Source organism: Lytechinus variegatus, chromosome 11 (genome assembly GCF_018143015.1).
Source record: "Lytechinus variegatus isolate NC3 chromosome 11, Lvar_3.0, whole genome shotgun sequence".
Taxonomy (NCBI): domain Eukaryota; kingdom Metazoa; phylum Echinodermata; class Echinoidea; order Temnopleuroida; family Toxopneustidae; genus Lytechinus; species Lytechinus variegatus.
In genome coordinates this window covers 10,676,215-10,690,237 of record NC_054750.1, presented here as the reverse complement: position 1 = coordinate 10,690,237, position 14,023 = coordinate 10,676,215, and the positions used below count along the sequence as shown (strand labels likewise).

Here is a 14,023-nt window from a genome sequence, read left to right as displayed (position 1 = left end):
ATTTCTATGGGGCGCCAAGTGTCCGCCAGTATATTCTGTGCAATTCAAGCAATTCCGTACACAAAATGTGTTTTTATTCAGACGAAAATCTTTTCGTCATGACGCTGTTTTATTTCGTACACGAAATTTATTTTGTGTCACACAAAATTAATTTTGTCTCAACGAAAAAAATTTCGTCTAGACGAAATGTAATTGCGTCCACAAACTTTTTTTGGCGTGCCATACTCCGTCCAATTCACGCCATTCCGTACACAAAAGTTTTTTTGTTCATATGAAAATGATTTCGTCATGATGCAATTTTATTTCGTATACGAAATTATTCTTGTCACACAAAATAAATTTTCGTCGAGACAAAATGTAATTTCGTCCACAAAATTTATTTCGTACACACGAAATGAATTTTGATCTAACGAAATGGCACCCCAAGTGTTCAAAGGAAAATTCTGTAGGAAAATTTGTGTTTCACTCCAACGAAATTCATTTCGTCATGATGCAGTGTGATTTCGTATACGAAATTTATTTTGTGTCACACTTATAATCAATTTCGTCGAGACGGAATAAAATTGCGTCCTCAAAATTCATTTCGTTGCGATGCGAATATCTATTCCGTCGATGAAATGATTTTGTGTCACATCACAAAAAATTCTGTCGACGAAATGATTTTGTGTCACATCACAAAAAATTCCGTCCATGTAAAATAATTCTGTCTCCTCTTTCTGGCAGGGTATATGAGATCGTCGCTGATTGGCTGCACCTTGCTCAAGCCGATCTTCGATCGATCGATATCCGGCCGCGGGACGGTCACACTCACAGGTCGGCATGTTGGTGAACCTTTCCTGTTTAGCTTAGATTTCACGTTATCATGGTTATTCATGCCAACAAGAGCTGCAAACAACTTCTCTAATTAGTAGAATGTGGACGGACATTGCATTCGTAAGTTCAGCTATGTTTGAATTACGTTGAAAACAAAATGGGAAATCGTAGTGGTTGCCATACCTGCTACTTTCATTTGCAAGAAGCTGTGTACTGTAAAAATTATAGTCCCATGTATTCAAGTTTGTGTACTGTAGTCAGACAAAGGGGGGGGGGGGATTGGTCTTTTCTGCACACCTAAAATGGTGAGGAATTATACAGGCTGAAGATATTTTGGCCTAGAACTTAGCAAATAATGTAAAATTCATACAGAGCAAAATGCTGAAAATTTCATTGAAATCAGATGACAAATATATTTTTTTTTAATTTGAAATAACAAATTTATTCAACAGTTTGGGCATGTTGGGCGGGCTTGGCCGCAACTTGGCGCAAGTTTACCCAGCCTCACTAACCTCGTACCCCGGGGCGGGGCACTTGAACAAAAAAGTGGTGGGGGTGTGCCGCAGGAGAGACAAAAACGGGGGCCTTGGGCTTGGAGCGGGAGTATTGTAAAAAGGAGGGTCCTCGGAACGGGGTTTGGAACTAAAATTTTGTGAAATGGGGGTCCTTGGAAGTTGGAACGGATCGATCGCCAGCGTGTGAGTACGTGCGTATGCATCCCTATGGAACGGGCATCCGTGATGCAGCTAGCGCAGCCTCCGCCGGGTGCGCTCGCTCAGAGACGATGGTCGGACAGCGCTCTGTGGCCGCTTTTCACCAAAATTGCAGCAGATCAATGCGACCGGAATGGCGTAACGAAAAATATGCGAAGCTTTGGAGCGAATTTCTTCTTTTTTCTAGATAAGAACAAAATGCTTTGCCTTGGAGCAGCTTTCTTTGTTTTTTTCTCAATAAGACAAAAATGCTATGCCTTGGCTTGGAACGGAAATTTGGGTGTAAAAATGGGGGTCCCCTCCGCGGCACATACCCACTATGCATTATATACTGAGTGCCCCCCCCCCCGGGCCTCGTACTAGTGTGAGTGCCCTAGCCTACTCCACTTACACGTATTGCGATGTTTCAGTCTTGATTCAGGCCCTCTTCAAATTCAGCTCCTCTGTAATTATGCTCTCGCAGACAAAGTCCGGAGGGGGCATTAAGCGTTCCACCTGTCCATTGATTTGCCTGCCTCCCCCCCCACCCCCACTTGGTTTCAGTGCAATAAATTGAAATATATTTGATTGTTTTTTTTTTAAATTTAGGTGTGTTGGTAGATGACACTCTAGGCACCGTGCCTATTAATTCCTGTGTTAAAAAAGTGAGTGCACGCGAATTAAAAGTTGGACTTAAATTACTAGATTTTAACATGGAACTCCATTAAGAAAACTATTTTTAATTAGTCCCTAGATACTACTTCTTTTCTTGGGGTATTGAAGCCTATTCGTCCAGAACTTGCTCAACTTTTGCGACTAGCCTTGTCGCCATAGGGTTGTACACATCCTCGTTTAATACTGATTGTCACGTGACACGGCAATGTGTGTGTGTGTGTGTCGTTAGGCTGTTTGGCCTGTATTCAAGGCGTTCTATCCGTTATGATTTTATATTGAAGCAGAATACATCAGGTATAGGCCCATGTCAAGTCAAATCGATACAGGGATCGAGGAGGGGGGAGGGGTAGAGCAAAAAATTCCCAGTCACATGGTATGAAAATGATATTTTTTAATGATTGTTCATGCATTAGGGCAAACCCCTGTGTGGCAGGAGCATGATGAGTAAAAAAAATGAAATAGTAGAAAGAAAGAGGCCGAAACATATGGCACGTGGGAATAAAGTTGCTTTATATGTTCCAAGCGAATGAAGCAAGCGAGAAAAAACCTTTCGTGCAAATCTAAATTTGAGACAGATATCTTACCTTACACTTTTCCTAATTTTGGTTTCTTTAATTCCCTTCATTTTTTTATATCTTGGTTGTACGTAGAACATTCGGGGGGCATGCACTGGGCATAACCCTGGCTTGTGTACCCCAGTGCTAAATCAGCAGGTGGGTTTTGATATCTCTGGATCTTTAGCAATTTTAAAACTTTTTATAGTTGTAATGGATGAGAAAATCCCTGCAATCTGATTGGTTGAGAGCAATGCAAAAATTTTACTGGGCTGCATGAACGATATCCCGATAATCAAAACGCAACGATATCCACTGTAAACAAGCAATCGTCCGAAAAGGTCATTGTGATGTCATCGCGCATGTACTGTTACCGTCGCTTGTTTACGTCAAAATTTGAATTTCGATCAAAGCAGAATGAATCAAAGGATGCAAAATGATCTGTAAGTACAAATACGGTACCGTAATTGTCATTGGGATTAAAACTGCCCACATACTCGTTAGTTGAGAAGTCCAGACATACATGTACGATCTAACGTTAGATCTATACTGCCCTGGGCTGGCTGTGCACAGCGAAATATCCACTGCAGGCCCAGGCAGGCGCTGGCCCCCGGCGCGGCCCGCATACACACACACAGCTACATGTATTGGAGGTCGGAGGCTGCCTCAACTGCTCAAGATATAGTCAATGCAAAGCTGTATCTGGCATTTTGGGTATAACAATATCTTTGTGGCAACATTATCCAGTTAAGCCCATATTTATGTTGTCCAGGGTTATCAAAGTGTCTGCGCTCTGCATTAGATTTTGGAATTTTCATGCATCGATCCGGTAAATAAATCATGCGTCCAGTAAATAAATCATGCGTCCGGTAAAAAAAATCATGTGTCCGGTAAATTAAATTTACCGGACGCATGAAATTATCATGCATCCAGTAAATCATTAATTTTTGTGGTTTATTAAAAAAAAAATTCCATTCTATAAAACAGATGATGCATGGGTTTCTTTCGTGGGTCAGTGGAACTGTGTGCATGTGGTTACCTTGTACACAGAGTTCCTACTGACCCACTCTAACGCATCATTTGTATATAGATGGCTACTATTTTTTATTAAATCGCGAGTGTAGACCTAAATGTAATTATAGAAAAACATTTCGTTAAGGTTTTTATTTTTTTGACCCCCCCCCATAAAAGAAGGAAAAACAATTATAAATGAAGTTATAATATACACCCCTTTAATGATTTCGCTTTTTCTTCTCTCTTTTCCCCTCCTTTTTTTGGGGGGGACCTTTTCGTTTATTTCCCAGTCTTCCCTTTCTCCCCCCCCCCCCTCTCTCTTTCTTTCTTTCCTTTTCTCTTATCTGGATTTTTTTTCCGGTGAAATCCACTAGGGATCAAGGGCCAGCCTGCATGCCCCTGCAGCGGTTTACGCCTCTGCCGTGGTATACGCATGATCTTAACCCTAAAAAGACTGAATCAGCCCCCCCCTCGACATTTTTCGTGATAAATCCGCCGCGCAAATCTTTTTGACCGCGTTGCTCGCTGACTTTTTACTTTCAAGTCTCGCACAACTTTTGAGACCAAAATTGTGACCCCCGGGTACACACTTTCGAAATTACGCAACATTTCGTTCGTGCATGCAGACCCAAAATTACTCAAAAACGTGAATTTGTGTACAAATCCAATACAAATAGTGTTTTTAGCCAAAATTCATAAATGTATTATTATTTTTCCTTTTACTGCTTAAAATCAATTTATTTTATCTTTTTCATGGTCAAAATAAAGTCCCTGACAATTTCCATTGAAAAAACAATGAAAAACAAAGTCGAAAAACAATGAAATACATAAGAAATTTAGAAAACAATAGAATACATAAGAAAATAAACATGATGTTGAAATTTTTTAAAAATAAATTTGATCAGATGCCTATCTAGAGTAGGTGAAACAAAAATTAGCATTTCAGGGGCATTATTTTATTAATTAGAGCAAACTAATGATTTTACGCAAAAATTAGCATAATTAATGAAACATGAGATTTTTTGCATAATTTGATGTGATAATTTGGTAGATTATGCCATGGGTAATGTGTGCCAATTTTCGTCGCGATCGCGCAATCGACGTCCGAGATCATAAGGGGGCGCTGAATCAGCCCCCCTCCCCAGTCTTCTTAGGCATCGAAATAGCCCAGTCTATTTAGGGTTAATCATGATTAAAACTAGAGGTAAATCCAAGATTTTCCAAAGTAGGGGGGGGGGGTGGGGTGAATTTTCTCAAGTACAATTAGACAACTCCCAAAAAAGGTTCTCACTTAAAAAAAACCGGTCATTTTGTCTCACGTAAAGTGATGGTCACTAAAAATGAAAGTCATTTCGTTCGCGTGATATTCGGCAAGCTCCCCCCAAAAAAATAAATAAGAAAAGGGAAAGTCATTTTGTCCATGTTATATTTGGCAACCCCCCCAAAAAAAAAATTAAAATTAAAAAAAGGTTTTAACTGTAATAATGATCGAAGGTAATTTTGTCTTGCGTAAAATTTGACAAATGAAAAATAAGATTGTCACTAAAAAAATGAATGTAATTTTGACCCACATAAAATTTGGCAAGCCCCCCCCCAAAAAAATGAAAAGGTTTTAACAAGCAAAAAAAAGGCTAAAAAGAGAAAGAAGAGACAAGAATATGAACGAAATATATCCCCATTACAAATAATGCTGTGATCATCATGAGGGAGGGGTCGCATAACTAATATAATTCCAAAATATTTACTATAAATCTCAATAGGGGGATCGTGTAGAAATGCTCACCAACAGTGAGCATTAATATAATCCATTTTAATTTCAACTAATTTTATAAAGTATTAAATGTCTTCCCACCAAATGAAAGTCATATCGCATAACTCCAATTTGTATTAAGGCGTACATTTACCAAAGTCTTGAGTTTGAAATCAGATTCAGAACAGCATTGTCCAACCGGCAACCCATATTTTGGGTAATGTCGCCTATGAGGTCCAAACATTAACATTAATCATTGGTACTAGGAGTGTGTGTGTGTATTTTGAGTTTTTGACAGACGTATATCAATCAGGTTTGATTATTTACGTCTGGGACCGACCTTTAATGTCACAATCCGAAAGACGTGATCAGGGCTCGAACCTCTGCATCAATGTGTAACTTCCCCACAGCTTGGAGTGGGTGACACCATAGGAGTGGATGACACCATAGTAATAATAATAATATTCCACATATTTATATAGCGCTTAATGCATCGGAACGACGTCTCTAAGAGACTAAGCGCTTTCCAGACTCAGTATTACCACGGTCATCAGAACCTTGTATGCCTGCGTACAATGTATGCACCTTCTCCACTCCCTGGGGAGCACTCCAACAAGAGTTCCAAGACTCAATTGCTAGGCATACTACATTATACATAGGCTTTCACATCCTACCAGGTACCCATTTAACACCTGGTGGAGAGTGGCAAAGTGGATTAACGCCTTGCCAAAGGACGCTAGTCCATGGCGGGATTCGAACACACGACCCTCTGATAGTACAGGCCAAGTTTGAATTTGGAGTCGGCAGGTCAAAACACATTAAATATGCAATTTAGTTTCCGCATGATAATGTCTTTTTTATGAGTTATGAAATATTCTACTTATTTGAACAAATTTGGGTGTGTAGGTAGATGATACCAATACAGGCTAAGTTCGAATTCGGAATATGCTGGTCAAAGATCACAGCTCATTAAATATGCGAGTTGGATTCCTCACGATATCTTATCAAAAGTCATCAGATTTTTTAAAATTTGGGTGTGTTGGTAGATGATGATGCACAGCATTTATATAGTGCCATATATCTGTTAAAGACATTCCAAGGCGTATTGGAGGAGCCAGCCAATCTGGGTCGCCTACAAGGGTGCGCACACAGAACTGTGACCCGCAGGTATCTCCTCCCAATTACTGGTTGGGGGTATCCGGGTGGACCACTACACTGGGTCATTAAATATGCGAGTTGGTTTCTTATAAAATAACATCAATATGAAATAATCACGTAGGCCTTATATAAAAAGTGCAAAGGCAAGCAATTTTTTTTCTTACTTTTTTTGGAACTTTTATATATGTATTTAGGATGTATTTTGTCCTGAAAATTTAACATTCTAGGCACCGTTTGTGATCCTGAACAAGATGTGTGTGTTCTAGATAATTACTGAGAATGCCAAGCACGAACATAATTTTTAATAAGTGTTCTAGCATGATCCTGTTAAGGACTGTTTAACCATGAGGATGGTACATATTTCAATAATGGGAATGCGAAGCACGAGCTGAAAATTGTTGACATTCCGACCTAAAAAAAATGGTCATTTGTTCTATGCACTAGATCATAAAATGATAGGTACGTAACTAAATAATTGATGCGAGTGCAAATTGGGAATTTGAGTGTGGCAAACTGATTCTGTTTGGTTCTGCTTGCGTAGACTGGGGCCCGTTTCTCAACACCGTTAAGTCTTCTAACTTCTTAACTAAATTGGAAATAGTTAGCTACCTGTTAGCGAACTGTTTCACGAATCCCTCTTTGCCAAGATCGGGGACAACTTGACCAAATAGTTATGACATCTCCAAACCTGTCATAACTTACTTCTTTCTTAAGGGTCAAGTCCACCTCAGAAAAAATGTTGATTTGAATCAATGGAGAAAGACCAGACAAGCACAATGCTGAAAATTTCATCAAAATCGGATGTAAAATAATAAATTAATGACATTTCAAAGTTTCGCTTATTTTGAACAAAATAGTTATATTAACGAGCCAGTTACATTCAAATGAGAGAGTCGATGATGTCACTCACTATTTCTTTTGTTTTTTTATTGTTTGAATTATACAATATTTCATTTTTTACAAATTTGACAATTAGGACCTCCTTGCCTGAAGCACAAAATGTTAAAATAATGTAATTCCACGTGTTCAGGGAGGAATGACACTTCATTTCACATGACAATGACGAGAAATAAAAATAATTCATATTTCATATAATAGATTACAAAAGAAATAGTGAGTGATGTCATCAGTTTCTCATTTGCATATCGACCGAGATGTGCATAACTGTTTTGTGAAATGAAGCGAAACTTTAGAATGCCATAACTTTCTTATTTTACATGCAATTTTGATGAAATTTTCAGTGTTATGGTTGTTGAATTTTTCTCTTTTTATTCAAATAAAGTTTTTGTTGGAGTGGACTTGTCCTTTATGTAGTGATATCATGTGGATAGACTGTGACATTCAAATGAGCCTCGAAATTTGAAAATTTTATTACGTAATAATTTAAAGAAAAATGAATTATATAGCAAACAAGTGGGATAAATCATTCAATAGTAATTGTAATGCACAGAAATTATAACAAGTGTTAATTTAAGGTAGTAAAATAATTGAATTGACAAAGATTCTACCACTTCAGGTCATCCATAATTGGACTCGTTTTCAGACCCTTATCAAAATTTTAATAAATTCTTCCTCTAATATACGCATAGCATTCATAAAATTGTGCGTTTAGGTATCTAAAGAGTTTAACAATCCATGATAATATATTTTTTGATGATGTTTGGAATCCTGAAAATCTGTTTGATTATCATCATGTTAAAGGCAAAAAGAAGCTGCTGAAAACTGCTTATCTAAAAAAAAAAGAGCCAATGGAGTAAATTAGAGAGTCAAAAGGGGCCTAAGCTTTCGATCCTAGCAGAATCTTCGTCGGAGGCAAAATGACAAACATATAAAGTGGAACAACCATGATATAGACCACAAACATCCAACAGCAACACTAGAAACCATCATGTTAGGAAGAAAGCCTTATGGTTTACTTACGTAAACTATTCAAATTTTATATCTTGGGATAAATATCTCAATGTCCACTTACATGTGATTTTTTTTATCATGATATGAATTAGTGTTAATTTCATTTCCTCAGAAATTTAATGCCCATGTCTGCATGTTTAAGTACTTTTTAAGCATATTTTGCCTCTATTTTTTGCAACTTTTGGAAAATTTGCTATTTTGTGACTAAGGCTACGTCTGGTATGTACTTTCCACCAATAGTATCAATATGATATTAATGGATTCTAGTTAATCCTTTTGGGTAATTTTGGAACTAATTCTGTGTTTGGTAGATAAATAGGACTAACTTGTCCAGGTGTTGAGAAACGGGCCCCTGCTGATGAGTAGGCCTAGAGTTTTTATGCCCCTGCAGATGAAGCCCGGAGGGGGCATTAAGTGTTGCCCCTGTCAGCCCCCCCCCCTTGGTTTCCGCGCAATAACTTGAAAAACATTCAATGGATTTAAAAAATTTGGTGTGTAGGTAGATGTCACCAAAATACAGGCTAAGTTCACAGCTCATTATGCAAGTTGGTTCAAAATTTATTTTTTTGATTATATTTATATGCGTATTGATTTCTGCATGATATTAAGTTCAATCATATTGAATGGATTTCTGATCGCGTTAACTGGGGCCCGGGTTGGCACGTTTTAACCAGTGTGTTTTAAAACACATTTTTTTTACTTGTGTGTTATAAATAAATCCTCTTTCTCTTCCCCCCTTTACTCTTTCTTGATTGCTTTGTCATGTTCCTCTTCTCCCTGTTCAATCTTGCACAGCAATCAATATTAAGAATATCATTTTAACAAACAAATCTATGTGATTAGCTCACTTTTATCTACAATAAATTCGTAAACATGGCAGGGCCACACAACATTCAAGACTATTTTTGGAATGCATGCATGGTTACGCAGTTATGATATACACAAGTGCATATTATCAGATCCCGAATTGCTTAAAAACTTGATTTCATGTACAACTCAATGTGAGTCATTGCCAAAATTTGTATCTGTATCATTATTTTCAGAAATTGCTGAAAATTTCTATTAGTAATAAATTTGAAAATCTGTACATAAGAAAAATGAAAAAGTAAAAAAAAAAACATTACCAGTAACCTACATAGACTGGGCTATTTCATTTCCTAAGAAGACTGGGGGGGGGGGGGCTTTATGATCTGGGCAGTCAATCATGGGATCACAGCGATGATTGGCAAACGCATTACCCATGGTATATTCTAAAAAACTATAATCAAATTTTGCCTAAATCTCATTGCTAATTTACGCGTAAAATCAAAAGTTTGCTCTAATTAACTAAATAATGCCCCTGAAATGATCACTTTTGGTTCACAGACTCAATATATTTCAACATCACACTTATTTTCTTATGTGTTTATTGTTGTTTCAATGGAAATAGTCGGGGACCATATTTGACCGTAAAAAAGTTGAAATTAATTGATTTTAATCAGTAAAAGGAAATATAATGGCACATTTATGAATTATGGCTAAAAACACTATTTCCATAGATTTGTACGCAAATTCACATTTTTCCAGCAACTTTTGGTCTGCATGCACTTCCAAAATGTTGTGTAATTTCGAAAGCACATACCAGGGGGTCGCAATTTTGGTCTCAAAAGTTGCGCGAGACTCGAAAAAGTGAGTGATGCTGTAAGTCTGTGAGTGATGCGGTAAAAAAAATTGTGCAGTGGATTTATTGCAAAATATGACAAGGGGGTAAATCAGCCCCCAGTCTCATAAGGGTTAAAAACATTATATAGGCCTACTGATTGTTTTTAATATACATTTGATCAGAATTCCTGAATTAAAAAATAAGTAGTTCAAGGGCTATATTTATAGGTTTGAATTGAATTTGTATTTTATGCCCTAAAATTGGTATAATTGATTCAAATGAAATAAAGCATATTGATTTACCCGAAATGAAATTAAGCTTTGAAACCCAATGTATATCAATTTTTCCATTGTGCAAATTCTCCTCGCCCCCCCCCCCCTCGATTGACAAGACTCAGGACACCTAGGGACAACACGTATATAATCATGTATTAGGAATGAAATGTCATATTACTTATAAAGTGTTTTTTTTTGTAGGCATTCAATTTCCATGATTTAGTAATTTGGGGGGAAATATCAACTTTTCTGTTCAAAATTCATAAACAAAATTGTGGTAATCTCTTATTAAAACATCAAGAACTGAAATCTTATTTTATTTAGTGTATAGTTTAATTGATTTACAGAAAATTGCATCATAAAACAATAAAAAAACATTTTGTACTACAATTCTGCGGGGGCATCTGTTTCCTTTGGACACGTCAAACTTTCTTAATTATGTGTAATTGATTCTATGACATGTGTTTACATTTGCTGCAGATTCCCATTCAGCCATTGGACTGAACCGGTACCAAGACCGGAACTGTAACACAGTAAGGATGGTCAATATGAAGCGAGCTTCATTGAATTCCTCCAAGAGCTCTGTACTCTGTTCTGATCATTTTGAAGATGCTTGCTTTGACCTGGGCAGACGATACGTCTTAAACAGGATGCTGTCCCAACCATATTTGATTTCCCGCCTCGTCTTCAGAAGGTACAGTGGATCTATATCATACATGCGTTCTAAAGAAATATATATTCTGTTTTATCTACCTTTGTTTTGATAGAACATTGCTTTAATTATTCAATTTTCAGTAGCAAAATAGAGATGAAAATTATCCTAATCAGGAGGATAACCATGGACCGGGGCCTATACTGTGTATTTACAGTAAACTACTAAATAAATATATTTTTTAAAATTTGGTTTAACTCATAATCCTGGGCTACTTTGAGATTGCATAGCCCAGGGAGGGGGAGGTGGGCTTTTTTGGTCCCCCTCTTCAGATCTTGCCTCTGATCAAAACGAAAACCAATGCACACATCAACATCAATGTAATCTGCAAGCATGGAACTAAAGGTTACAGAATTCATTAAAATTTATTGTTAATAAATTATTTATTGTTAATAAATTAGTAATGCTAATTTATGCGTAATAGAGAATTCTTTGTTTTAAAGGTTAATCTCTAAAGAATTCCCGAAATTCTATGATTTCTAACAAAGTTGCTCAAAAATAAATGGTAAATGACATTTCTAATCTTATGTATTTTATTGTTTCTATAATTCCATATGTATTTCTTTGTTTTGGGGCCTTATGTATTTTATAGTTTTTTTAATGGGATCTGTTCATGGCACTATTCTGATTATAAAAAGCAAAGATTTGATTATTTTCAACCAATAAGTGCAAGAATAATGATAAATTTGTCAATTATGACTGAAAATAGAATTTCCATTGGATTAAATGTGTATACAAAATAATATTTTTGAGCAATTTTTGGTCCGACATAAACTCATAAAATGTTGCGTAACTGAATATCCGGGTGTCTCAAAAGCTCTGCAGAATTGACCAAAAAGTAATCATGGTACCTCATTTCTCATTGTGGACTTATCATGAAAAATGTGGATGGGGAGGGGAGCTTATTAAGCCCCCCCCCCCCGGGCTAGATAGGGTTTATATATCATCATGTATATTTTTAAAAAAATTATCTTGTTGCAAGTCACTGCAAAAGGTTTGATTTCTAAACGAATATTGTTCTTCATGGATAATCGAATATTTGATTGAAAAATTATCTTTGAATAGTTATCTTTTCATTCTTGTATCTGTTTTTGTTCAATATTCTTTTTTCTTATTTTTTTATTAATTCGTCTCCTACAGAATTCACCCAAACCAAGGTATTTCCCAAAAGACTTTTCGATTCAGCAAACAACCTCCCAGATACTGCAAAGACACCAGTGCCAAAGTCTTCAGCACCTTAATTTCTCGAAGACCACTCCTACTGAATACCAGAAAGTCCAAGAGGGGTAAAGTGGAAGTCAACAACAATAATGGACTGTATTAAAACTTGGAGAAGAGGCTGAAAACCACACAGAAGTCCTACCTTATACATTACTTGCTTTTAAGTTTGGACAAACATTGATTTGCACAACTTTACAACAAAAAATTTACGCTGTGTGGATTCTGATTATTTAAAATAGCTCAATGAAAACGTTTATCACTGGGCATGTAACAAAAATGAATTCATTGAATTTGAAGATGTCTTACAGTATATTCATTCTGATTTGAATGTCAGAAGAGAAAAAAGTTTGTGAAAAGTAGGAATGACGGCAAGCTGACAGAAGAATAGAATACATGTAGGATAGAACAAGGCCACAGTTATAAATGAGCTGTTGGATAGAGACAAAAAGATGAATTAAGAATGGGGGTGATAGAGAAATAGAGACAGGAATTGGGGAGCCTGTGATGAATGCCTGAGAAAGTAAAAATTACCATATTTTATTTTTTTAAGGATTTGAACAGTCAGGAAGAATGTGGTCTTTTTTCTGTTGTTATTTCTCAAAATACTGGTATGTTTTGTGTACAGAAAGGGGTATAATCCTTTGCAATAATCACTCTCACAGAAAATATTAACTAATCAAAAGAAAAGTCAAATATTTCACTGATTTACAATTGTTCGGTCACTCTCATATCTAAAGTTACCCCCCCCCCATCATTTCAAGGTATTGGAGAGAGAGGTTGGGCAGGACATGGCTGTCAGCAGAAAAAAATGCAGGGTGGGGCAAAACAATTTTGGGATATGTGCGAGGGAGCGAATGCGACAGAGCAGAATTTTGTGGGGGGGATATATGCGAGAGAGCAAAATGACAGAAGGAAAATGCAGGGGCCAAGAGATTTGAGGAATATGTAAGAGGGAGCGAAGTGACCAAGCAGAAGAAATGTAGAGGACAACAAATTGTTGGGTATGTGAGGGAGCAAAGCAACCAATTAAAAAGGAGGTTAGTCAAAACGTTCTTGAATATGAGTAAGGAAGCAACTTGTTCACTTCCGAGCAGTAGGACTCGTTTTAAAATAGCTTAGGAAATATGTGTTTCCTAAGCATGGTAAACACATATTGTAGGCCTATAGTACAATTTAGGTGCTCTAAGAGTTAAATTCTGAATGAGCTGCATTTGCTGGTAAATCATGCGCAGAGGATCTTTGTCTTTTATCCATTTCTACACTTTTCTTTAGATTTCAGTTTTAAGGCGGGAAGGATCCCACCCTCCTGTGGATGCTAATATTTTGACTGACCCTGGGTAAATAGAATAATTACAAAAACAAAAATGATGTTTTAATATGAGATTTTTTAATGCCCCTTGAAAGTCCACCATCTTTCTCACTCTCTCCATCTTTCTTTTTATTCATTTTAACTTTCCAATTCTTTCTCTCTTGATATCTATAAAGTTCAGGTTCACCCTTTTAACTTGCACTATTCCAAGCCCCCAACCAATTGGCATCCACAGGAATGGGGGAGTGGGGCTTCCCCCTAGAAAATAAAGTCAAACAAAAGAAAAATGTGGAAAAT

General features: G+C 36.8%; 1 long non-coding RNA gene across 2 annotated transcripts; it reads left to right on the top strand.

Moving 5' to 3' along the window:
* The first annotated feature begins 712 nt into the window (after window positions 1–712).
* Window positions 713–12,980, top strand: LOC121424576. Of its 2 annotated transcripts, none has more exons than XR_005971401.1 (3): window positions 713–933; window positions 10,965–11,178; window positions 12,337–12,980. It is a non-coding gene; the product is annotated as an uncharacterized LOC121424576 (long non-coding RNA). The 2 variants fall into 2 exon arrangements; XR_005971402.1 differs by lacking the exon at window positions 713–933 and adding an exon at window positions 2,103–3,177.
* Window positions 12,981–14,023: the final 1,043 nt, after the last annotated feature.